The sequence below is a fragment of the Anser cygnoides genome, chromosome 9 (assembly GCF_040182565.1).
Source record: "Anser cygnoides isolate HZ-2024a breed goose chromosome 9, Taihu_goose_T2T_genome, whole genome shotgun sequence".
NCBI lineage: Eukaryota > Metazoa > Chordata > Aves > Anseriformes > Anatidae > Anser > Anser cygnoides.
The window spans coordinates 661,490-684,457 of NC_089881.1; the positions used below are offsets into that span (position 1 = coordinate 661,490).

A 22,968-nucleotide genomic window follows, 5' to 3' on the forward strand; every position below is an offset into this window, starting at 1 on the left:
ATATGGTTGGAATATGATTTATATTAATTATTGGGGAGCATGAACGGTAACTTAATATTAATGCTAGTTTTTGCCTTTACCGCTTTTTAAAAATCCATTGTGCAATTAAAATAGCATGTTCCACAGCATCTCTGCAACTTCAGCTGAGCAAAATGCTGGCAATAAGAAGCCTGCAAGTGATTTTAGATCTAGCTAAGGAATCAGCATTGAACTGATCAATCTCAGACGGCAAGCCAAGCAAAATTATTCAGAAACATCTGGTGCAGCTGTACAGGTGTTTCTCTGTCCCTGATGATTTTGGGGGGAATATATTAATGATCTGAATGAGGGCTTCCTGTCAGGACTGCTTGTGCGATGACACATTCCTTCTAAAAGTTTATGTTGCAGTATGCAGTTTTCATAAACAAGATAGAGAGGAAAGTGTTTAAAATGATGATGCTGCCATGATACTGCTGATAACTTAGCTGATGCCCTGTTCATGTGCACGTGATGCAATTTTCATATTTTAATCTTAAGTAGAACCAGAAATGACAATTATGAAAAGACAAAATAGATACCACCAACAGCTGTAATTGCTATCTACGCTGCTCAAGGATGGGCAAAAGACATAGTAAATCAATATTAAGATCTCTACATGCGCAGGTATCACAACAAGAACATCATATAACATCATTATAAGAAAATCCTAATAAAATTTGGACAGTTATTCCAAAGAATACAGGATGAACATGGAGTGTGTGTGCAGCTAACTAGTCCTCTGCACTTTCAGCTGGTGTCTTAGGAGAAAAGAAATGCTTGCCTGTATAAAAGCATAACTCTCTTTCCATAAGAAAAAAAACAACATATCTTAGGGAAAACATTTATTTTTTCAAGGTGAATATATATTCCTTGCTTTACTAGTGAGAATTTTGACATTTTTTTTCTTGGTCATGTCAAAACGATAAAATTGTTGAAGGTGAAGTGACATTGGTTTTCTTCTAAAATAAGTAAGCCTCAATGCTTCTTTTTGTCCTGAAATGCAGGTGGCATGTTTTATTTGGAACATTTGGCCTAACTACTCAAATGGTGTGCCTTCTTAAGCAATTCCATATTAAAAATTAAAAATATTCCCATGTTCAAGAAAATGTACATGATTTTCAGTCAAGTAGAAGTAAATAATATTATGATGCAGCTTCTGTATAAGGTTTTGAAGTAATTAGAATGAAATAAGAAAATGTAGAATGTAAGCAAGATCTGCATGCCACTAAATATTCAAGACACTAAGATAATTGAAAAAAAAGCCTATAAACTGAATGTGTATGAAAAAAGCAAGCAAAATATTCTGCATACTAACTTGCTATGAAAAAGAACAAATACAACCTCTTTTTTTCAATTCTAGAAACAGCACTATGATACTACAAGATAATATATAGCACATCTGCATATAAAGTCTGACTTCATCTGTAACCTTTTAATATGTCTTTATATAACTATTAACTTTTTTTCTTAATGTAAAACAGAGTTAGCCCAGCATCTCTTGGCACACACATGATGTTATCTAAAGTGTGTTTCATTTTGACCATACTCAGAGTTATCAAACACAATCTTCTGTACTCGTCCTTCTACAGTATTGAAAATGAGGATCGAACAGTACATCACAGGTATCTCAGTTAGTATTCTGCACTTCTATTCACTAAAAGCAATTCATTTTCACATATACTTTTCTTCTTGTTTCCAAGTACAAGGCTGCCTAGTGCCAATTATGTGTATGGTACCTTTCTCTTGAGCTCAGACTCACACTGGAGGTAAATTTGGTTTTGAACGTAGACCTTACCCAATGCATAAGCAGGAGCCAGAACTCTTCAGTAGTAATTTTTCTGATTTGTTTAATGGAAGTTTAAATAATGCTATACATTTTGAATGGGTTTTGGAATTCATTAATTTGCACAGGAATAGAAATGAAGATCTCTCAGCACCATTCAATCAAATAGCCCATCAATCAAAACAGTCCACAGATGGAATCAAACACCTTTCTGTCCGTGACAATTTAAAAAACAAACAAACAAAAAACTAATTATGATATTGAATCCAGATTGCTCCATTTATTATACAGGAAATACATCTTACACTTTCCTCTTATGTTATTGATAGTCTCTCTTGAAAATTTTTTTGCTGGTTATACTCTTAAATATATCTGCAGCCCACAGATATTCCTATAAATTTTGTTTATATTACTCTAAGCTCCTTATTCCTTACCAGGAAGAATATTTTAATAAAAGGTTTAGTGTAGGCCTCTGCTTATAAACATGAATTTGTGCATGCAGAGATAGAGATTTGCCCAATTTCAAAATCTACACAGAATAACAACTTGTTCTCTTCAGCCATTTTATACGCAGTTCACCAAAAAAGCAGTGTGATTTTTTCCCTGTAAACCACCACGAGGCCATATTTTTTAGAACACAATCCACAGAATGATGTCAGCTTGTGTTTTGTTTAACACCTGGACATTGCAGAACCCTGTAGAAGTTATACATAACCAGATGGTATTAACGAGCAGCTGTCCAAGTCTGTTTGAGTGTGGTGCAAAAGTACAAACTGCAGTTCTGGCTAGAGTTTACTCCTCTTAATGAATTTCTACAAGAAAAAGCATACTATGCCGGTGAGATTATAATGCTGTTTATTTTTAATAGAAGAAATTTTCCCCCTTTGGTGACTAGATAATGCATGGAAATGGAAATCTATCAATTCTGACCAAAAGCTAATGACAGTAAAATTTCCTGGGCAACCCTGAGTGTAGGGAAGTTCAGGCCAATTCACTATATATATATATGACATTTCTGTCCTTTAGGTTCCCTAGCATTTTTGACACCCTTCACCTTAGGGAGCCAATTCTCACTTAGCCCTATTTACTTGTCGCAAGAGCCCCATTTCTCATGCTGCAACTGGAAAGTGCCAAGCTCTTCCTTTTCTCTCCTGTGTTCTTTCTCAAACCCAGTAGTAGAGACTGAGTGGGCTTTCTTCTTGGACTGCCAGGAACTTTTGCATCTGATCCCTTCCTGAAATCAAAGAAAATATAAATATTTGATGCTGAGACAATTATATGGGAACAGAAATTAATTTTAGAGCATCCATGTCAAGGACTCCTGTGAGCCTTTTAGACACCCCAGGACTACCTCCAACAGAGCAGGGACTTCCTTTCTAATGTAAACACGCCTGCAGCTCACCAAAAACATGTTAATAATGGTAACAAATAGCCCTACTATGTCTTGTATTTCAGGAGCCAGGGGAAGTGTGCAAAAGCTATTTTTAAAGATGAAGCAGGAAGACTCATTTTACTTCATGAGTAACACAGGGATTAAAAAGAACAGAATTTTTTATTTTTATACACACACACACACAAGTTGAGGGGGTGTCAAAAATCTGTAGGAGTAAAAGGGAAGAGGTACGAGAAAAGAAGTTCTATTTATCCTGCCATTATCTTACCAGTCTGTGTTTCTTTGGACAGTAATCATGGGACCCAGATGCTAAGGGTAAGTGATATTTTCCCACAAGCAGTTTCTGGCTCATTGGCAGCTTTTGTAGGCAGTTGTGTTGGCAGCCTTGGAGCTGCCTCTGGCTCTATTTTGTGCCTTTTCTCTTGATGGGCTGCCTGGGCTGCCCTGTGCAGCTGGATGCCATCTCCCTCCACCAGCCCATGGGCTTTCTGGAGCTTTACACTGCAGAAGTCCCCTGTGAAATGGATAAATGGGCTCTTCGAAGACAGAAAAGGTATCTCTTTCCTGGCTGTTGTAGACATTAGGTGAATTACTACTTCAGGTACTTGGGAAAACTTCATCCATTTTGCAATTTCTGGCTTCCTTAAGCCTTAATATTGGTCACAAATATGCAGCTAGGTACAAGGCCAGGTCATGTCCTTTTTTTTTTTTCTCTTTTTTTTTTTTTTCCTCCCCCACTGTCTTTTATCTCTGCTGCTGTATTCTGCGGCCTTTTGCAAACTTTTTTTTTTTAATTGTGCCAAACTTATCATGTATTAACAACATCACACCATCAGAAAGTAAATACAGTATCTCAAATATGACAAGATTTCTGTACTTTAGGCAGAAATGGGAGATTTTTTCCCTCCAATTTACATGCAACTCAATAATGCCTGAAAAATTTTAAAAGTATGTAAAAATACGTTATTTGTAAGTCATTGTCCATATTCTGTATTAAACACATGGATACAACTCTTAAAATGTTTTTTTTTAAATTGTTCCATGTATTGGATATGTATTTCACTATGTAGCTAATATACAGTATTTCTTTTATATATTTATTATTTTGTTGAACAAAATCAGAAGAATGTTTATAAAAGATATTTGGAAGTAAGGCTCTTGGGCTTTTTAGCAAAACAAGGAATAATATGTTTTCATACTTTTTCCCTTTTTTACCCAGTGTGTTCTGCTACATTTACAGCTGAATAAAAAATACCTTCCTTGAATAGTGATTAACTTCTCCTTTGTGGCTTTCTAACTTCCAGTTTATTAATTCTGGATTTTTCATTATAATCAGTAAATTGCATATTTATCAAATGATTACAATAAAAATGCAGAAAATTCTATTGTGGCTTTACCTGCAAAAACAGATCTCTAGAGGTTTTGCTTTATGTTGTTTTTATTCCAAGTGCTCTACATGCTTTCTAGTTACTAGAAATCTGAGAGATCACTTGTTAGATTTGATTGGAATTGTGTATCTTTTGTCCACAGAATCATTTCCTGGAAATTTACACATTGAAAATGTTTATTATTTGGCTCTATATATGCTGTTTCTTTGGATTTTTAAATAGAAATAATGAACTCACTAGAAATAAAAAAAAATAAAATAAAATAAAATAAAATAAAATAAAATAAAATAAAATAAAATAAAATAAAACTCTCAACCAATTTGTGAGAGATTTTTTACACTTTGATGTCACCAAATCTGTGTAATTGTATCTCTGTCAGGAAATTACCACATGCCAGAGATTCCTCTATGAAATGCTGACAGTCCATAGTCCTAAAAATGTATGATTCTTAGAATTTATTTTTACTAGGCTGACATCAAAGACCATTGTGGATATTTTGGCCTTTGTGAACTGGTTGGTGATATTTTTATTCATCGTTAGTACTGCAAGAATCTAAAGGAAGAAAAGGCTCCCCTTGCAAAGAGGTGGTCTTGTTTTTCATTTGCATCTGTTTTTTTGTTTGTTTGTTTATTTGTGTGTGTGTGTTTTGTTTGGTTGGTTATCTTAAGTGCATGAAGAATGACGGGTAAAGGAAATTCTAAATCTAGGCATATTTAGAATATGTTTTTCCTCTAATATGTTTTATCAATTTGCTTTCAGGACATTTTTTGTTGTTCTTACAAAGTCTAATACTCATGACTTCACTCAGTTCCTGTTGTTCAAAGATGTGTGCCTGTTATGGAGAGATTGCAGGACCTGTAGATTTTAAGCTATTTGGCCCATAGTTTTTAAATATCTTTTATGAAATGGCCTGCATCCTGTAGAAATTTTCATTTTAAGTGTTTCTAGCTTTTCCTCATAGGTGAGCTTGTACTACAAAATCAAAACAAAACAAAAGCACCAAAGCCAGAAAAAAAAAAAAAAGAAAAAAAAAGAAAGAAAAAAAAAGAAAAAAAAAGCCATAGTGGCTAATGTTTGCCATGCACTTTCTGGAAGTACTGCAAAACTATTTCTGGAACAAGATTTCCCCAACTGAATCCATTTTTTAAATGAAATATCTGAAGGATACCATTAATGTGTCATATTGTCCATCCACATGGCAGCTGGCTCCTTGTGCTTTCCTCGCTAAACTGATGTAATTAAACAGGATTGTTCCTTTTCCTCCCTGCAGCGCTTCAGTACCAAAAAGTTTCTTCAAAGAAACTCCCAGACTGTAACTTGTGCAGCTCTGCAGAGGGGAGCTCTCACTGTACTTCAAAGCGGAGAAAATCCTGCAGCTGTCTGGAGCCCGCTTGCCCCAGGAGGTGTCACTGTTGGGACTGGCAGGGTGAGCTCCAGAGCTGCTGTTTATTTTTTAAAGACTGCATTGACCATGAGGTAGGAATTGACCTGTATTACATCTCCCCTCCCCACTCCAGCCCTTCTGGGAAAAGGTAATCACAGGTAAAATTAGCTGTTTTTTATATGGAGGTATGGGCAAATACAGAAATTAGCAATAATGAAAAGTAAATAAAAATTGAATGCTATCTTCTATCTGAGAAATACATGCAAATCCAGGCTAGATGCAGTAGTTATTTCCCTACTCTCAAAGTTCTTCTAATTTATACTGGATCAGAGAGATATTGTAACAATATAACATTTTTTTCGCCCATTCCTTTGAGGTGAAGGACAAATAAATTTGTGATGTGGTATTTATTGTGTAAATGTTAAGATTTTGGTAAATAGTACTCTATATTTACTAAATCATTTTATTTTAGGGGAAAAAAAAAAAAAAGATATAGATCACCCAAGAACTGAAAGTTTTCTAACTACAACTATAATGCAAATAATCTTCAATGCAGACTTAAAAGAAATATATATATATTAACTAGCTTTAAGATTAGAAGTTATGAGGATGACTATTCTATTTCATGGAAAAAAATATCTTTGAAAGTTAAGGTTAGATTTTGGAGAAGCCTACTACAGCCTGAGGTAAGTGCTTCCAGGGTTAATTATATTCACTATCAACATTTTGCACTTTATTTGTATCAGTGTCATTTTTCAGCCTTCAAGCTAGGGATTCATTTCACTAGATCTGTCAGTTTGCCCATTTTCCATTGGTTTAGGTGTTAAGAAGTTTCCTGTAAGTGAAGCAATAGGTGATTCTTAGGTAACTATTTCTTATTCCCATGGTTTTGTTTGATATTTGGCCATATGAATTCCAGGAATTAAAAAAAAGAAAGTCATTTTAGTTATAAATATCTTCAAACTCGCTTCATAGTTTTGAAGAAAATGCAGAAACACTTTTTTTTCTTTTTTTCCCAGAACTACTGATATTTGCATAGAGCACACTGACCATTGTTAAAATATCAAATTTTACCTCCAAGAACCTGGAGGTAAGATTTTGAAGTTCTTTGTCTTTGTGTTGTCACTGTGGAAAGCCCAGAAAGGCAGGGTTCCCCTATCATTCAATAACTTCATTTTCTTGTGCTCTTAATTTCTCTGAGCTTTGATGTATGTTTTAGTCTAGTTGTGAGAAATGCGTATATAAAATGCCACATGCATACAACATTTTCAAATTTTTGTGGCTTTAAATCCCAAGTTTCAGGTGAACCCTGTGCACAAAGAAAAATGATTGCCCATTAATTTTTAGGCCTATAATCTTAAAATGTCTCAAAATGTCATAGAAGTAAATACGTCACAGCCAGGATAAATCTTTAGTCTTCCTATTTTTTAATTTTTTAAAGCAAAGTTATACTATACACGGTAGCTTCAAAAAAGCATAATTATCCCATGTTTTGCACAATATATTTATCAGTAATCCGTTCTGTGTGCAACTTTAAGATAAAAGCTTGCGGATACTTCACTGCTTGCTTTTCCAAGTCCACTAAAAATAGAAAAGTTGCACGTTGTCAGGCTGGCCGGTAGAGGCCTCTCTAGATTTGCCTTCCGACGAAGCCCTCAGCCTGCCTGGAAGCAGACGCAGTTAGCAAAAGTATTTGAAAAGATTCTGCTGTGGTGTGTGTGTGTGTGTTGGGAGGGGGGTGAGATCACTTTTTAATGCCCTTTTAAGTTGCAAGATGTTGATTAATGTTGCCCTTTACATTAATGATGTTTCAAGTAAAAGAAAACAAATTTAAAATGGATAAATTCTATTGAGGATGCGTTAATTAAACAGAGACTTTACCATATGCTGTGGCTGGAGTGCTTGCTGGCCTTTCTGTTGTTGTTACCTGTGTAAAATCCACCCCATCCTCTACATGAATGCCCATGCTGAATAGCCATTTGAATGCAGGCTTTAGTTTGATTCGCCATACAAGGGGTACTGTGTCACTGTGTTTTCTTTCTAGGAGTCACTAAGTGATTTCTATATCTGTTGTCATGGTGATATAGCAAAGCAGGGGAAAATGGGGGCAACTCCAGGCTTTTTCTACACCCTCTGCACTAAGAACTAAGATGTTGTTAGCAGGCCTATAAAACGTTGGGCTTTATCTGGGCCTTCTTTTTGTTCTCTGATTGTCAATAAAACTCATTTTAAGGGTAACAAGGACATCTAAATGTCATCTGTCACAGTGTTAGAGAGATTAAGTTTGTTTAGGAACTTGTGCTGGACAAAAGGCCACTATTTGTTCGGCAGATACAAAGCAATGTTGGCCATCAGCAATCTTGATTTAGAAGGAGGCCGCATGGAGCATCCAGGAAAGATCATCTCAGTTGCAGGTGATACTAAGAGGCTCCTTGACATGACAGCATTTAAAACAACACCAAAACAAATATGGGTTTTGGTTAGGAGTGGTTTTATCAAGGTTTTGTTCTCTTGTGTGTGTTGTTGGGCCTTTTGTTGCTGGTGGTGTTTTTTTGTTTTGTTTTGATTTTGTTGTTGTTGTTACTGTCTGCATTGTAGACTGCACATTACTGGAGTAGCTGCATAGACCTGAGGTAAGAAAACAGCCATTGACAGCAGACGGCCTGTTTAAAAACATGACACACACACCTGATAGTCCTTGAATGAATAAAAAAAGAAGAGGGAAAGGAGGTTTTTCATGGAAAATCCAACAATAATAGGTGCTGCATTAACTCAGCATTTACTCAATAATGAGGCTAAATGGAAAGTACAGATTAATGAAGTCATTGGTGTTATTAAAATCAAATCCTGTGGTTCATATGCTTTTCTTAATAATGAACATTGTGGCTATTGGAGAGGAAGAACAGGATTTTTTCTATTAATTTGGCACACGTCCCAGATCTCATTCAACCAGAACCTATCCTGTGCAAAATGCAACCCATGGCCTTTATATTCCACAGTCTTTCCGTTTTATATTTGTGTTAATCCAGAGAAAAGGCTTTTCTTTTTTTTTTCTTTCTTTCTTTTTTTTTAATAAAAAGCAAGGGGTGATCTTTAAGCCTAAATATTAATTAAATAGCACAGACCAGCCATGTTTTTTTTAGTGCAAAGGTTGGTTGAAAAATGTCCCTCGAAGGGACATGTGATGGTGTTTATTGCACTGCCACTGTATTTAGTCCTAATACTTATGTTTGGACAGAAACACGATGTATAATGCTGTCTGAAATATTTTATGTCTTGTTGTGTGTATAATGAGATTTATCATAGAATATTCAGAACTCAAATCTTGTGAGGTAAAAAATATTTTAATCTCATTTGGTAAGATTGCTATAGTTCCAATACCAAACAAGCAGGATTTGAGATGCAGCTGAACAATGGAGTTGGCAAAGCTGAATGCTCATTTCACAATACACACAATGAGAACTGCTTGTTTGACACGTGGAAGGAAGCTGCATGACTTACTTGGTGGTGGGTTGTATGCATCACGGCAGTACTAGCTCCTTAGTGAAGTATTTCCTGTTATTGTTTTCCCAAGGGTTTTATTCAGCTGTTTTGCTCGGGGGTCTGCAGAGTAAACAGTAGAGGCATGTCGTGTGGCATGGGAGAGGAGAGAAGACCCATGGGAATGGGTCATGTTCTCTTGGGTAACCCAGAATTGAAAAGCATGCAAGAATGTTGCTTCTCAATGAATTAGACCTTTCTCTATAACGAGCTATCCCAAATCAACCCATCAGTTGGTTCTGCATGTGGGTGAGAGCAACCCTGGCTGAACAAGTAGGAGTTCCTGCAGCATGTTCTGTAAGCTTCCATTTTCCCCATATCTTTAAACTGCGTTCATCAGTGAAATTAAATTCAAACACTACAGTAAATCTCCCAGAAGGAAGACTTGTCCAGTACCGGAAGGTGTATTATCTCATTCCCCTCTCTGGGTAGGTGACATTAGAAGTTAAACACGTGTAACCGTGCATATAGTAAAACTCACTGTAACATATTCAGCCATAGGACCCTGTTTCAAGAAATTGCTTGCCTAATAGCAAAAAAGTTGTGTTGAAATTGAGGGTGGTTTCTATCCCTTATAGCAACACTATCTACCATTTTCAGTGCATCCAGAGGCTTGAGATCCATCCCTGCCACAGAGGGCAGCTGAAGGGTGCCCGGTGGGAGAAGACAGTGTTGCTCTCTTGTCTCTTTCTATATCACTATGTCCGGGGAATGCAAAATTGTGGCAGGGAGCCTCTCTACCACCTACTGCTTCTTCCTGTGAAAGCAGCTTTCCCATCCAAGCAATTTACATGGTTTTCTGACCTCTCTGTGACCAGGCTCTTGCAAATTACTTATTACCAGGAGGCCAGAACCCAGGCTTTAGTGTTCAGTATTGGAATCAGTTGGCAGGAAAAAAGCAAACACACACACACAAAAAAAAAAACACCGCAAGGATGCTGTGAGAAAAAAAAATGAGTGGGTTTTTCTTTGCAGGCTTCTTTATGTTTATGACCTGCCACTCTCCTGTTTTCTATTATTTTAGGTATGTAGTCTTCTATTCATTCAGCCACACCAAAGACTCTACACTCCGCAGTAAGCTACAGACCAGTCTTTGTGTAGAAGCTAGAAGATCTTGCCCATCTGACTCCACTTGCTGTGGAGAAGGTATTGCCTCAGTTTCCTTCTGCCTAGAGTAGGAACTCTAGTATTTATATGTTCATGACACTTTATTGGACCCCATGCAAAAGACAGTTTGATGATGTGAAATACTTTCTTTCTGTGGAAGAAGCTAAGATAGAAGAATGAGTGAGTGATATTAATGCCCAGTCAATTTTACATGTAAATTTATTTTTTCGGTTCCTTCCTCTGCCTCTGCAGTGACAGTTCGTGCAAGCTGTCACCTTGGCATCACTGGGACGGCTAAGTGCTATTCAGTGTGAAAAAGGGTTGCAGAATTAGGCCTCAGTTAGGAAATGTTTTAGGGCCATCAAAAGCCTGACCCTTTCTCTGCCTTCAAAGAAGTTATTGCTAAGTATTATTAGACTGTTCAAACTGGGACACTTGTAATAGTGCTGGGAGTAGAAAGTGCTTGGCTTCAGTAGGCGTTTTGCATCAGTAAGGTCTCCAGGAGCAAGCTAGCAGCCTTTGAGCTTCCCACGTGCTGTTGGGAATAAGTGGGCAAAGGTGCTTGTGAGTCTTTAGGTGCACAGAACTGCTTCATCAAGGCCTGGATCCAGATACCCTTCCTTTCACTGAGAAGCACCTTGTGTTGTGTAATATACTTTTTTTTTGATGTGAAGTAAAGCCCAGAAGAGTCAGTCCTGTCAGTTGGTGGGTGCCTTCAGCATCCATTAAAGTGAGCAAGAGCAGAGGTGCATTTGCCCCTGGTTAGCAAGCACAGACCTTTAATGTTAAGGAGAGAAATTACCTGGTTGTACACCAGAGACTTGAAAGCTGTGTGAAAATTTTACATGTTATTAGAGCAACTGCTCAGAAAGGAAAAGGGGAATAATAAAATTACTTCCTTGTATTCTTATCTGCCACAGATATTAGATATGGTTATATTTGGTAAAATGATTTCTTTGGTAGTACTTATTTTGATGTTATTCCTGCTTGTGGTTTAAATAATAAAATAGCAATGAATTAGCTATGTACACTGAAAGGAGAAAAGTACTGTCATCTACTGTTGGAATAGCAGGGAGTTAGAAAATATGTTATTATTATTATTACAACATTCAATTTAGCAATGAGTTTTATGTTTACATTTACAGAACCAGCTCAGTTAAAGAAGTTATTGCTATTATAAAATTAATTCTTACAAATAATAAGAGAAAAAATTAGCAAGACAGCAAAAATGAGTTTTATTATATTTTTATATAGTTCAGTTACTGTGAATTGCTAAGATTTGTAAAGATCTTTGAAGATGAAAAGCTCTGTGTAATAGTATTATAATGGCTTGGAGAAAGTAAAGGAAAAAACCTAGTTCATCCTGTTAGAATCCTTTTAGAAATTTTAACAAATCCAATGGCTTTCAAGTAGTGGAAATATTTCAGGAAGTGCCAACACCACTACTGCTGTTGCTCCAGGCTATATTAGCATATACCATAGTGTGCATGGAAGCAAAGCTTAACTAAGGTCATTCTAATAAATTTTGAACAGTTACATGGGCCTCATTTGACTTTCTGTCCTGTATGAAAGGCAACCTCTACATGCTGCAGCAGCCAGCAGAAACACCTCCATCGTCTTATCAACCTCATCTGCATTATTCATCATCTGAAAGAGCTGCAAGTAATGCTCAGCCTGTGAATTTCGTGCACGTGTGTGCTTTTTCCATCTTTGGTATAGGGGCTGAACAATGGCTTTTTTTTTACCCTGAAAGGAGCTGAAAATGTATTTTATTCTGCTATCTCTACTTCTGGCTCCCACTTCATTCTCTCTTTTTTGTTACCAGATTCGAGTTCTCAGCTATAAAAGGATAACATTTTGCCAAATTCCTTTGATAATCAGTTCTCTCCTCCATTCACAGGAGAGCTGCAAGGCTTCAGCAGCATTCCAGGAAGCCCTTTCCCTTTTTTTGATAGAAAAGACATCTTGAAATCCTGATCTCAGGAATTCCCATCAGCTGTGGCTAGGGAGCTGGTCTGGCTGGGTTTCGAGCCCTCCACACTCTTACTGCAGAATCTGGAGCTCCTTCCACTCCATGTCCTTCTTCCTACAGGGTCCCATACCTGTAACATGTTTTTCCCAAATGAAAGAACTGGAATCAACACTATGAAGTTTAAATTAAATATTTTGCTTTCTCTGAAAAAGTTTGTTAGATTTATACATTTATGTGTATTGTTATAAATTCTTCATGTCCATTTTGACTACATTGCACTGTACAGTGGAAAATGGAAAAAATACTCAGCTCTCTACCGTAGTTTAATTATGAAACCAAAATAATAAGTTTCTCTTTATCATAGTTGCATTTGCCACCTTTTCATTTCAGTAAATCCCTTTTTCTTAGGTGAAGCTCCTAAGAGCCTTTCCCAGCTATTCAGGTTTCATACTTGGATCATGCCCTTCTTATGTGTCTCCTTTCTAATGTAAATAACCCCGTTCTTTCAACTTCTCTTCAGGTGAGGATTTTATTTTTATTTTTTTCAGGTTCTTGGCTATTCTTAATTTTCTTTTTGCCAGCTCCCCTTTATCTCTGCATTACCCCTTACATAGAAAGTGATACGAAATGATGCTGTATTCCTGAAATGCTTTTATCATTGTAAAGTCATTTAATGATAATTTTAATTTTGCCATCATGTTCTTGCATCATGTTTTCTTTTCACTGTCATTTGATATTACTATTATTGATGTCCATGTTGACTGTCTTTCTGAATGGATTTTAAATGAAAACACTCTAAGGTTCGGGGGGGGGGGGGAGAACTGCAGCACATTATAAAAAAAAAGAGAGAGATGTATATTTGTTATCATGGTAATGGTATCTCATCACACATACGGATGCATCTCCCCAAGGGTGAATTACAGTCATCCTTGATTGTTGAAGGTGTTTTAACTGCTGTTTTTAACAGCTCTTCCTTTTTTTTCTTCTTCTTCTTTTCTTTTCCTGGTTTTGCTGACAGGTTTGCAAACTTTTTGGCAAACTTACACCAAGGTTTACGTAACAGAACCAGGTGCACTCTGCTTTGGTTTTGATTCTACAGCAAGAGAGGCACATAGCTGTAATTTTATTCAAGTCCCCAGCACCATTTTGTTTAAATTGTTTTGCATTTTGTACTAGCTTTTGGTAGTTCACCTGTCTGCATGTTCTTCAGGGTATACTGAATATTGCTAGGCTGATAGGATGCTTAATGAATTCTTATCAAAATGTGATTGTGTCTTCCACTGTGTCAAAGCAAATTGCAAAAAGACTGAAAGCGGAGTGTGTTAAGTCACCCATATGTGAGACTTAGAAGAGTTTTGCTTAGCTTTAGACATCCAGTTCTGTTAGGAGTCTGATCTCTCAAGATTTCCTGTCTGCTCCATCAAGAGCAGGAGTAGTATTTTCAAGTGCAATGAAGCCAAAAGCAGTATCTCATGCACCACCCTGGCACCCCCAGTCTTCCAGCTTCTGCAGAAGGAGACATGGGCCAGGTCACAAACAGCCTATCTCCTCTGGGGAGAGGAAAGGCTGTGCACAATCCACTACTTTGTCCCTTCAACACGTACAAATCTTTCCAAAGGCCTTTGAGATGTTTGCGCAGTCTCTTGTGTTTCTGCAACTTGATCACCAGCAACTGAATGTGATTAAATACAACCAGCCAGGAAAAGTAACCCTCATTCTACCCCTGATTCTTACCATAGCCCAAAATGAACATGAGAATAGTATTTCAGTGTTGTCTACAATTCAGTACTTTGGATCTTTGAGGACCTATTACACAGCACACGTTTTGGTGCTGCTATCTATCACTCAATCTGCTGCATGACCTACTCTTTGGTTATAATGGGATTTCTGACTTTAGTAGTTACTGCACCTTTTTGTCTTTTTAGTGCTCAAGCCCGCAGATAACATCCAGTGATGCTAGTTTGCAGAGAGACAATACTACAAGTTCCTGTGAGTAATCTCTGTTTTATAGGTATGGGCAATCTTAAATTATTGCTCTTGATTCCTTTCATTAAGTATTAATTTCAGTGGACTGTAGCACATATACACCAGTAATACTGCATGATGTTTTGGCTTCCTTGTCTAGATTGATGTAAGAGAGTTGCAAGATCAAGGCAGACATTCATCTCAGGACAGAGCTGTTATCTCCAAGTATCAAGCGTAAATAGCTTTAGGTGTGGATATGTTGATTATTTTGGTTCTCAGAGCCCTTCACTACTTTCCATTTGTATCCAAGTTATTCAGTGTGCAAGCTTTTATTTCTCAACAGAGCTGCTACCTTATCCACCCTGATTCTTTCCTAAATATTCAGTGGCTTTTTGCGTGACCCCTTTTCTTTAAATAATGAATCCAAAGAGCCTGATCCTAGACTTTCCCTCTCAAGTGGCAGCTCAGGAACTTATCTGAGATTAAACACAGTGTCAGACCAGCACCTAAAATGTCTACTGTTAACTATTAAGTCCTCAGAGCTGTCCAAAGAATTACATGGCAGCACATACCCCCCACTTCTAAACAGCAACAAATGTTGAGCAAGAAAGATTTGAGAGAAGCTAAATTATCTCGTTAAATTAACTGGAACATTTTAATTTTTACGAGAGTTGAGTGAGCTTGAGTAAATATGACGAATTGGAAGCTCACTTCATTTAGCAGACATCAAACACACACAGAACGTTGCCCAATTTAATTTAGCCCTGACAAGCCAGGAAAATGCTTGTGTAACATCAGTGAACAAGAAAAGGGCTAAAATTTACTCTCGGTTGAGAATGCATGCATAAATTCCCTTGACATAAACTGGTGTTGTATATGTATGTATGTATATATATATATATATCATAAAACTTCCCTCAGGGAAAATCCTCCAAACACCTGCAACCAGAGAGAATTTGTGCTGCTATGAGTTATTCCCAATGAAGTCAATAATAGCTTTCCCTATTGTTCTAAATAGAATATGTAAACTCCTGTCTTACAACCCAAGGTTTATATCCTTTTCCTCTGCTGTCTCTTATCAAACACATACCAGCACAGTTGCTTGTTCAGTCATGCTCAGTAGAGTGGCTGTTATTTTTTTTTTGGCTTTATACCCTGAGCTTAATGGGCACATTTTGTGAAGAGTGAGCCAACCAGGTAAATAGCTGCTACTATGGAGCGTAAGAGCTACAGCTCTCAAATTAGGAGGTGCTTTTTGTCAAATAGGCCTCTGTAGCTCTAATATTAGTAACAAAACAAGGGCTTTTCAGACAAGAAAAAAATCTTTAGTCTGACTCTGTATCACGCTTAACGCTGTTGCCTTGTCAAATATGTCAATGTTCATATTATACAGCAGCATTCATCTGTGGATGCAAAAGTGCTTTACAAATATTACCTCTTGAGTAGTTTTAATTTATACTTAACAACCAGTTTTGTGAGATGCTACTCGGAAAGAATCACACTGAACTATTAAAAAAGTTAGTGTAAATAAATTATAGTGATTGCTTTGCTTTCCTGTTGCTCTTTAGAGGGGCGTTGGATTGAGCTCCAGTACAATGCTACAAAAGCATGCTTCAAACAGCTTTTTTTCTTTTTGTTTCAACACCCTGTCCACACATATCTAAATGCTTGTTCTGTTCCACTTTCAGCTTCTCTGCTGCTGTAATTGGTAAACATCCTGTAGTAGAGCGCCAGGAATAAAGTACACAGGGGCCGCAAGACAGACCCAAGTAGGGACATTATGCTCTCACATGCATACAATAGGCAAAAATATTTTTGGAAGGCATCCTTTTTCTCCAGCTTATTTATGAAATTGGATTACTTCTTTACATGCTTCAGAAACATTAGCTAGAAACATTACTGGAGGACTTCTTTGCCTTCAGTCTGTGCAACTTCTGACTGTGTTTTAAGGCACTTTTATTGAATTTTTAGGCAAATTTGCCTTGAGCACACTCTTTTCATTTTACATTTTCTGAGGACAAGACTGCAAACCTACTTGCAGAAGGCAGATGTCACAGACGCGTGTTATCAGTTTTAAACTGGTCTGTGAAACAGTGCGCTAGGATGTCTTGCACTGTTACCTGTCTGGAAATAATAGCAAATTACTTAGCTGCTCACTGATAACAAACTGGATGTTAGCATTCTTTGTCTTAATTTATCAGCTAGTTCATTAGTTATAAATTTTTAGGTTTTGTGAGCATCTCATTTGCTCAGTGTTCCTGTAAGAAATGTTATTATTTTAGTGTTAACAGAAGAATACATTGAAGCAAAAAGAAGTGAAAGAAACCTGCAGGGAAGCTGTCTTTGGTGTTTCTGTTCTTGATTTCCTGATGGTAGTGTTCTAGGTCTTGAATATCAGAGTTGGTACACACTCACAAAATTGCTTTGATGTTTCTGAGAACTGCTGGTACTTTTTCCCTTTGAAAATCTGGATTTTGGATCCCAAAGCTGGGTTCTCAAAAACATTTAAAAGCAGAGGCCTTTGTTTTGGCCAGGAATGCTCACAAAGGCAGTGAGTGAGTAGGAAGGTATTTGGACTCTGTAACAAGGGGCAGTTGTGCAGTGTGAAGGTGTTGCTGTGGAGCACAGTTATTTTATTCTTGCTGGTGATTTGGTGAGGGTGCTTTTTTAAACTGAGGAAAGCGTAGGGACTGCTTATCCTCAGAGCCTCAAGTTGCTGTTTTGGGCTGGTTTTCATTATGGTCTTCTTTAGGGTAATATTTCTGCAGACAACTGTGTGGTTTAAGAAAGCTCCTATTCAGATACTTAAGCCTAAAATACTTAGATGTGTTTCTAGGGCATAGATTAAATATTGGCCTTCTATTTTTTGAAAACAGAGGAACTTACTAGACCCACCCTACTACTATAGGGCTATGTCCTGCCTGATGGGCTGCCGCAGAAGCACTAAAACTGTCGCACACAAAGGCACCACGGGACTCCCACCATCAACAGGAGCTCTCTGCCTGCCTCTGGCACTAGCTGTCAGAACCGCTTCATCTGAAATCAAGGTATAGAATCAGCAGCACTAAATACTACAGGACAAAGGCATAAACTAGTTTTGTAACCCTGGGCAACATGGATGTTTGCTGACTGACAGTGTGAATGACAGCCCAGTTGTCAGTCTAAAATATCATCCTCTAATCATTCCAGATGTCACCCGACAAGATGATGCTACTAAAAGGGGGAATAATTTGGGAAAAGTCATAAAGCCCATTATCTCCTGCTGAAACCATTTCTCTTTGCCATTTCTGAAGTCTCTGCAAAATAGATCCAGAATCCCGTATGTAGCACATGAATGGTTTATTAAGAGAGGGGCCACTTAGAACTGCACCAGGTACCTTATTACATTCCTAGGGAAACCTGCCCCCAGGCTATGCCACTCCTTCCTGTCTTGGCAGGTGACTCCAATCTGGCCATACAGGATAACGGAAATATTTCAACTGTTCCAGAATACAACAGCGAGCAAAAAGCTGTTGCTCAAATGCACAGCCTAGGAAATCAGAGAGGAGGTGGAGTTGTTCACAGTGGCAGCAGAGTACATTTTCTGGCTAAGACACTTATTAATATTTTTTCTCCTTAATAAAAAAAAAGAAATATCTGAAGACATTTGCATTCCTGCTCAATTGATTCAATGGAATTTTAATTTCAATATGAAGAGAAAACTACATTCTAAACTTCTGCCTGAAGGAAGGGCTGCACATAAAGGGAAAATAACAAATAAAGGAGAAAATCTCTTTTCAGAAGGGCAGTAAAATATAGCAGAAGAATGCAGGAGGAGGGGGAAACAGGAAAGGAAGGGAGAAAATTATCTTGATCTGGAGCCTGATATTTTGCAGGTATAGTCTGAAATGCTGCAGTCAGAATATAGTTTGTCATTCAGATGAAACTAAAATGAACCCACAAACTTGTTGATCATAACAGAGTGTTTTAATAATATAAATTAAAAATTGAAGATGCTTATTCATCATTGTGTTAAATCTTTCCAAGATCTAGAGGAAGACATTCCAGACTGTGAGCCATAAAATTCTTTATCTCATTAATATAAACTATTTGATAGAAATGGGCTGAAAGAAAGCTGCCAAACTTTAGCAAAGAGGGGGGGAAAGTATGCTTGGAGCCACTGCTAAACATCTATGTCCTGTGGCTATATTGGGCCTGATTCTTCCATTTGCACTCATACTGGCTCTGATTAATTGCAGCGAAGACAGTGGGATTTCTTACGTAGTAATAAAATTGGAATGAATATAGGCAGGAGGTTGTAGTAATTTGTCTTAATGAATAATTTCAGATTGTTATCTACCTGAGCAATTCTAACACGGTCATTGTTATGATGAGGTGGGACATAGAAGAATTCTACCTAAGAAAAGGCAGATTTTCTTTTCGCCAGTTTTATTTCTATTAGTATATCATGATAATACAGTTTCTTCCAAACTAATTAGTAGTCCTTGCCAACTCTTTTCATTTTTCATGTGGTAATTCCCAAGCCTTTGCTCTTCCAAAGAACAGCTGGAATGTAGCACCAAATCCTTGAATATACGGTTACTTGAATGATTTTGTATACCTCCGAAGCTGTCAGTCTCATATAGCTCCAATCTAGAAGGAAAGTCTGAAAGGAAACATCAGGCCTGTAGAAAGTAAAAATAAACAGCAAATCTTGAAAAAAAAAATCTGTGAGGAACATTTTAGACATTGAATTATTAAATTGATTATTGGATACTGCCAGCAGAAATTTTAAAAGTACTTCTTTTCCCTCCAGTATTTCAGCTTCCCATTTCCTATTATTTCATTCTTTTGGTCATATCACTAGTACCACATCTCCAATGAAATTAATGTTAAAGCAGCTCTAGGGCTCACTTGCATTAGTTGATGATTTTCTTTTATGAAATTTTAAAGAAATCTGTGGAAAAAAATGCCGTTAGTTGTCTTTCATCTAGGAAGGTCATGCCCTTAACTATAATTTAATTCCTTGTTGCTATGGTTTAGTGCCGTGCTTTGAACTGCCCATTGTACATACCACTAAGTTTTCTATAGAAACTGAATCTGCCTATGCTTCTGTAAGATCAACAACTTACCAGCCTTCTGAATACAAAGGAGTAATAATAATTTTAAAAATCACAACTAAAATGATTACGATTAGAACTGCAATTAGTTAGGACTGGACGTTGTGCAGCTAAACCTGTGTGACGTAGATCAGCCCTCAGTGGCTAAACAATTGCATGGGGCTTTGCAATTCCCTCTCTGGAGTTACGGACCTTACTCCTCTGCTTTGGTTCTTGAGCAGCACATGCACCAACCACTCTTTAAAGAATTTCCTCTTGCTCTTTCTTCTCATCGACAATCATCCCTGTTTTGCCCTATACTATCCCTTGGCAAAAGTGACAGGTTAGTGAGGATAAAGAGAGAGCCATGAGAGAGCTACTGAACAGCCTGGCCTCCAGCAACCAAAGGAAGTCCCAAGCACACTGTGTGCCAGTGGCTGGGAAAAGTACAATCAGGCAGAGGGATCTCTTAAGTACAAGCCAGGTTCCTCTGCTCTTCCCCACGTTTCTGCTACTGGCTGCTGCTGGAGGTGGTACTCTGCTTGAGAGACCTTTGGTCTCTTGCAGCCTGGTTGTTCTTATGCAAAAACTTTTATGCACTTTGATTTTTATTCTGTTTTTTGTAGATAGATAGATTTATAAAGGATAGAAGGACCAGAAGAAAGTTCTCTCTTTTCACATTTCTGTAGTGCTCATTTTACAGTCTGTTCACCGCCTAGAAGGAAGAAAGAAAGGGAAGATGAAGAGAAACAATATTACGGCAACCCTGCCTTTCTGAGGGTGGTAATCCTGTCAGCCACCATCTCAGCCTCTTACACCTGTTTTTCCACTAATATTGGGAGCATTTCCTGCAGCCTTGACTCATGGATGTCAGAACTAATTAAAGAACTATGAGGAATGAGTTGGTAACTAGCAATGTCATCACTTTTTCTAGGATCTTGAAAATTTCGTCCAAGTTTCCTGTAAGCTTCTCTAGAGCAAGTTTTGAGAAAACATTTTGCAGGTTTATTAGAGGAATCTGTGCTAAAAATCTGTTTGAGGGAGCTCCTTTCTGATTCTAAAAATCAAGTTGCAATCAAGCAGTTTTTTCTTGTTATATTTATACTAGGAATTCTCAGAAATGCCAGGAAAGAACTATTGCAGCATTGTACAAAGCTGAAATTCCCTATAGTTTCATGCATAAAACTTCTTAGTTCAGACCCCATGGCAGCATATTTTTTTCCATTCAGGTATTTATTCTGTGTGAATGAAATTTATGTAATGTTTACTATTTTTTAGAATAAGGATTTTTTGAGCATCTTGGGGAAAATTGAAGAACAGATTTACTTATTACAGAAGACAGATCTGACAAAATACTGGTGTTTATCCTTAAGATTCTTAATTTTAGCCTATTTGTTTAAGGAAAGTACTCTTCTGTGAAGTTTGAACAGGAACATGCATGAATGTTTTACTAATGTAATTCCCAAGACTTAGATCCATTGCTATACTGTAAGGTTCTTTTAAAAGTGTTTAATTGCTTTTGTTTGTTTGTTTGTTTTTTCCTTTCTTTCTCAGCATTCCAGCACTGCAATCTGCATTTTAAGAATGATCAAGTGCTTTAACTATTTGGTAACTCCCTTTGGATTACATATTCTATTTAAAAGTTAAAGTATCCCATGATGAAAAAGTATTTGCCTTTATCTGTTCATTGCTGTTCTATGAATTGCTTCAGACGTCAAAAGCCTTTCTATTTTGGCTGTGGTTTGCTTATTTCTCAATGCTAAACTTTCTGTAGTTTGCACCATATGCCACTTAGGTACTATGCATTAAAATCAGGTTTGAATTTTGGCTTCTCTTTGGAGTATTTTACAAGGAGAGAAATTTTACACACTAAAATGCTTTCTGTAGAACACAGCTTTTAAAAAAAAAAAAAGAAAAAAGAAAAAAGCTGAAGTAACTGAGTCTATACTTTACATCTCCTTGAAACGTATTCTCTTTAAAAAGGGTTTATGTAATTTTACATAATTCTTTTGGCAGGAATGTTTATTGCTCAGCTGGGTGAAATTATTAATGTACCTCTCAGGCTGCATTTTCAAAGGTCAGTAATACGTATATAAACCTCTTTGAGGGTCCTTGATATACACTATTTTTATTAGAGACCCTTGTTCCATTCAGTAAAAGGATGACACAAAATGTTTACTTAAAAAAGAGTCTTTGATATCCTCCTGAGAATGTTTTGATAGAATGGCATACATTTGGTTACAATTAGTAAGCCAAACAATTTGCCATTGTTATCTCACTGTGTTTGTCTAGAGCCTGTAAGAGCTTTCAAAAATATCCATCTGCATGTTTCAGTTAATTAATTGCATGTTCAGCAGGATTATTCTGTTTTATAAAATTCCCTGTCCTTTTAGTTTTATCAGAGAGATTTTAAACTAAGGCATATGGTAGAAAGCAAAAGGAAAATATTGGCATGGCTAAGCGTAAGGAGATATTACAGTCGTATAAAGGTTAATATTCCTGTGTGTGGGAAAAAAAAAATGTGTTCCTGCTGCTTCTGGGTGCAAGATGTTGTACCCGAGGGCTGAAAGTAATAGTTGCTGGTGTGAAAGTATTCACCAATATCAAGTGCAGATGAATGCTTTCGGAGCCAGCTGAAAGCTGAGTTAATCATTTTTTAGCTTAATATTTGAACTTGTACTCTGTCTGGTATAATAAATGGTGGTGACTTAATTTTATTCAAACTTTATTAGCAATGTGATTAAAGGACTCAAATCCTTATCTGACACCTTTGCTATATTGTAATTTGTTTGCTTTTTTACCATTTTATGTGTATTCTAGAATTTCACTTTTATACATTAGCTGAAATACATCTTTCTCTGCTTGTTTGGTAGTTACATGATTAAGCCGGCTGTAATATGAATCAGTGACCATGTCACAGAAGTTCCCTGTGCACTTATTGCCCTTCAGAATCAGTGCTGTGCCAGGTTTAGGCTTGATAGCAAGACCAGGTGATTCTATGCCTCTGTTATTCATCTTTTTTGTTTGCACTCTTATTGGGGAAACCATGGATCACAATTCCTGTAATCATAGGTGAACATTGGCAGAAGAGAAATGCAACACATACGGTGCCGTTCCACTTGATAAACCTGCATTCTTGGGAGTCTCCTTCCCTGCTAGACTGGTAGGGTCATGCTGCTTTTGTGAACTCTTGGTGGGAGTGGTCAGTACTGAACTGAATAATTCCCTTTTGAATTATATCTTTAACAAAGCAATCCTTGAAAAGGCCTGCTAGGTTTCGGATGGGTGCACAGGAAGAAAAGGCTAAGAAAGAAATTCCTCCATGTGGCTGGAGAAGAGG

General features: G+C 37.2%; 1 long non-coding RNA gene across 2 annotated transcripts in view; it reads left to right on the forward strand.

Moving 5' to 3' along the window:
- The window catches only part of LOC106036272 (uncharacterized), a 251,628-nt gene that overhangs the window by 128,105 nt on the left and 100,555 nt on the right, over positions 1-22,968 (forward strand). Inside the window, exons 4-5 of one of the 2 annotated variants that reach the window (XR_010833491.1) lie at positions 5,853-13,105; positions 14,511-22,791. The exons of the other annotated variant lie outside the window; for it this stretch is intronic. This is a non-coding gene — a long non-coding RNA (uncharacterized lncRNA). The remainder of the gene's footprint in view (positions 1-5,852; positions 13,106-14,510; positions 22,792-22,968) is intronic. 2 annotated transcript variants of the gene reach the window in all.